Source organism: Kogia breviceps, chromosome 16 (assembly GCF_026419965.1).
Source record: "Kogia breviceps isolate mKogBre1 chromosome 16, mKogBre1 haplotype 1, whole genome shotgun sequence".
Taxonomy (NCBI): Eukaryota; Metazoa; Chordata; class Mammalia; order Artiodactyla; family Physeteridae; genus Kogia; species Kogia breviceps.
In genome coordinates, this window is record NC_081325.1 from 50,286,286 (window position 1) to 50,290,935 (window position 4,650).

Sequence of the window (4,650 nt, forward strand, 5' to 3'; positions counted from 1 at the left end):
ACAAAATCACGGAGGGCAGCTCTCAAACTGTGGTCCCCAGGCCAGTAGTCTGAACATCATCAGGGAACTTGACATCATCAAAAACTGAGGGTGGGGCTTCCCTGGTGGCGCAGTGGTTGAGAGTCCGCCTGCCGATGCAGGGGACACGGGTTCGTGCCCCGGTCCGGGAAGATCCCACATGCTGCAGAGCGGCTGGGCCCGTGAGCCATGGCCGCTGAGCCTGTGCGTCCGGAGCCTGCGCTCCGCAATGCGAGAGGCCACAACAGTGAGAGGCCCGCGTACCACAAAAAAAAAAAAAAAAAAAAAAACTGAGGGTGGGGTCCACCACTCTGCTCTAACAAGCCGACCAGGTGATTCTGACACACACTCAAGTGTGAGAACCTCTGGCTTATGATAAATGAGCCCTGATACTGAACAACCACATCTTCATTATAACATTCCCTTCACAGGTGGGAGGCTCTGGGCATACATTTTTACCTTTCCTCCAGATATTGTAGTGAAGATTCTACCACAGAGCCAGGGCAAATTAATCCACCTCAAATCAGAAGGGGAGAGAGGGGCTTCCCTGGTGGCGCAGTGGTTAAGAACCCACTTGACAATGTAGGCGACACAGGTTCGAGCCCTTGTCTGGGAAGATCCCACAAGCCGCGGAGCAACTAAGTCCGTGCACCATAACTACTGAGCCTGCGCTCTAGAGCCCGCGAGCCACAACTTCTGAAGCCCGCGCACCTAGAGCCCGCACTCCACAACAAGAGAAGCCACCACAATGAGAAGCCCCCGCACCTCAACGAAGAGCAGCCCCTGCTCACCGCAACTAGAGAAAGCGCACGTGCAGCAACAAAGACCCAATGCAACCAAATATTAAAAAAAGAAAAAACAATGACTACAGCAAACATGAGGAGAGATCTACCCAGAATAGCACAAAGTACTCAGAAAGCAAACAGAGAAGTGTGAATATTTCCAGATTTCTATTTCTCTGGTTTCCTTGCTAGCATACTCCCAGAGCCACTGACCCTTAATTCTGAGGAAGAACTGAAAATGACCTTTTTGAAGTATATCACTGAAAATTAAGTTGAAAATTGGTTACCTGAGTAAAGCTCAGAAAATACTAAATACTTCAACAGAAACAAACAAAAAAAAACACACTTAGAGAACTTAGTGCTAAAAAAACTGGTGTCAAGTTCATTTCTTAATTTTAAGAACACAGTTTGTAAAATCTCTTTGAAAGTACATTCTTTTGAGCTTCAAGAAATATATACATAAACAAAATCAATGAAAATTATAGCAATCATGTTTTTGTCTTTTATTAGCACTACTCATTCTATAATTATGAAGTATATGCTGTTGTCTAATGGAAATGATAACACCTTCATTCTCTAACAATAGTTATAAACACTAACAATTCTTGTTTTTAATATGATAAAAATATATATAACATAAAACAAGTTCTGCTTTTTAATGGGGAAATGGAGATAATGTTACATATATATATATATATATATATATATATATATATATATATATACACATAGCCTCTTTCTGAACGTAGGTAAAGGTAAGTATTTGAGGAATATTAGTGACCTTCCCAAGATGTTAGGTAGAGAATCAGATATTCTTGGATCTCCAGCCAGTTTTAAGTTTACAACTCAATTTATGCCAGTGTGATTTGTTTTTTAAGTTATGTACAGTTAAGCACTTTTACTAGTTCAAATATCCAACTTTGGCTGAAATGTGCTAAGTCTGACATTCCTCCTATGCAAAACTACACATCTTGAATAAATGGGAACCAATCTGTATTGGCATATATTTGATCCGAAACTGGTTCATTTGCTCCCAACCCATAGCCCTCCTTGCACCTGGCAGAAATAGCTCTGTATCAGACCATTCTGGCTGAGGACTCCTTCAGGCTGACTCAGGTTAAGCATCCTTAGGTTGACTCTGACCGGAAGGTGTCGAGCCACAGGGCACATCACTATGGCAACCCCCCACAACAGACCCAAGCTACCCGCGCGCAGTGCTCCCATCTCTGAGGTCACATGTAGATCCACACACACTCCCCCCCAAAAAAGATGTGTGAGTAGATATGCTGCAAGACATTATCGTTTTATATATAGAAACCACAATCCTCCATCTCAGTGGCTTGGCAGAAACACAAACTTTGCCAATTATCTATGGTCACCCATGTCCCTGTTTGCCCTAACCAGTCCAGTTTTATACTTGTTATGCTTGTGTCATTTTAATGATGCCCCCCTTTCTTAATAAAAATTGTCCTGGATTAAACAATAAATTATATGGTCATCCTACAGACAGGCCTATTTCAGAAAAGGGACAGGCATGACAGACAAAGCAGAGGCAAGTTTACTTGCGGATGTTTTCAGGCCTTTCTGCTCCAGGCTACCTTCCATATTTTGTTCAGTGACTGTAGAAAATACTTAGGAGACTTAACATTAATCTTCAAGTCCAACTAAAAAATTCTCTACTTCAAATGTAGAACTCAGCAGCAAAGCAAATAGCAGGTCTTCTTCCTTCTCATTTCAAAGGTGCTCAGAACAATCCAGAATATTAGGCATACTGCTGGATGGTAATAATGTGATGAATTCATCCCTCTAACAAGTTCAATAGCAGAATCATCACTTCTGGGAGTTTTACCCTTAAATTTTTCCCCCAAATTATCCTAACTCTCCCCACTATTTCAACAGGAAATGTGACAAACAGCACTCAGTATCTAATGACTGCACTTGTCCACTCAACAAATATTTATGCCCAAGATCAAACGTGGCAGCCCTTAGATCTCTGAAGCCAACCTTCAGATGTGTTTTGTTTAGCCCAGATAAGATTCTTATACGTTTAAAATATTTGCTGATACTTTAAAATGTGGACTCATACATAAAAATCCAGATTTCCGTCTTCTCTTGAGAAATTCTAAGCTCCGGCAACACTGGGCTTATATTCTGATTGTAATTTCCAGTTGGAGCTAGCAGCAGCTTGAGAAAGGACCTCTCTATCTAGTTCTCTATGGCCCTCACTCAACCTTCTTCCCCGCTGTTTGAGTTTGCAACCCCTGATTTATAGCTGGAGATAATCTTTAGGTAGATGACATCTGGCCTTTCAAATTAACGATCCTCTGCCAGGGGCTCTCTAGGTTTGGAGCAAATAGGAATCTATATCTTTAGATCAAAGACTCAACTGGGAAATGGCAATAAACAGGAAAAGTTTGTTTTTTCTTTTATCAAAAAGCCATATGGCTTCCACTGCTCCTACAGGACCAAAAGGGGGAAATAAGCCTAAGCATATTAGTATTTGTAAAGAGCACATCCAGCCTCTAATATCGAAATACAAAATGAAGGTAAATAAAATGGGATATTTTAACTGACCTTCCAATGAGTCCAGGGAAGACTCAACAGCCACTGTTGAGAATTTAAGGTGCCATAACCCATAGACAAACTTTGACCATCAATGAAATTAGCAATGATGTGTCATGCATCCGATCTGAAGAAAATAACCACCAAGAATCATAAAACATTCCTTAAAGTCCTGGAAAAATGCAACCACTTCCACCTTACTGCCAGAACCCAAAAATCTTAATACAATAAAGATGGTGATGACGTTCAGAATAAAGAACATGCTGCACTCCAATTTCAACCTAGGTGAAAGCTAAAAATAAATTTTTAACAAATAGGCATAAAATGAAATTCATTTTAATCACGGTTAGAATCCTGAGATCATCTGTGATAAGGTATTTTACCATAACATAACAGCGGTAACATAAAATATTGTAAGTTCTGAGCCCTTAGGATACTAAACTAGTTTACAAAGTAACTGATGGAATCTAAGACAATGAGCTTTATTTTCTTCAGCTCACCTACAGGCCTTTTTGTGAAAAACTATTGGACAGTCTTTCAATTACAGATACTGGAATATACGAATTTTCAAAAATTAAAGCCTTATTTATAGGAAGTTTTTCTCATCTGACTATTAATGTCCCAGCTGCTAAAGAAACCCGCCACATAGTACAACTGAGACTTTAGTTATATTTAGACAACACTATTTTCCCAAAGAATTTAAAGTACTTTGCCCAAACATTCAGTAACGATTATAAATAACAGCATCTGGGGGGCTTTTGATATGGTAAACTCCTTACACTTTTTTTTTAAAAGGGGGAGGTGCTGTTTTTCAAGACACAATCACTGTAGTAAAGATTGTTTAGATACCTCTCTCCAGACGAAAAAGGACTGTGTCCGTTTTTTTTAAGGAAGTAAAAGCACTGTTTGGTAACAGGCCCCTTGATTTAGTAACCTCTGGAGAAATATTAGAAAAGAGATGTTCACCTCTTCTACAACACTGATTTTTAAATCACCCAGGTAGGTACTGATTCTGTCTCCATCTAGTGTCGAAAAAACTGCGCAAAAAAAAAGTCTTCTTTCCACTCAAAATCTAAAGGCAGATTCGTATTTTGCTAACAATCTGACAACGTCTAGTAACTTCTCTCTAAGCCAGGCTCCGAAACAGCTTCCCAGATCCAAGATCTGCAGGCGCTGCTGTGACTAGTATGCGATTGTCCTAAGGGGCTAAGGTGCAGGACTCCACCAAGACCGAGAGTGTGTGCGGGGGCCTCTAGGAACCCAGCCCCCTCCCGCTTTCCCTCTTAAA

At 40.6% G+C, this 4,650-nt stretch overlaps 1 protein-coding gene across 10 annotated transcripts in view; it reads right to left on the reverse strand.

Annotated features, from left to right (window-relative positions):
- Positions 1-4,650, reverse strand: part of TBC1D4 (TBC1 domain family member 4) — a 247,786-nt gene that overhangs the window by 202,595 nt on the left and 40,541 nt on the right. The window lies entirely within an intron of this gene.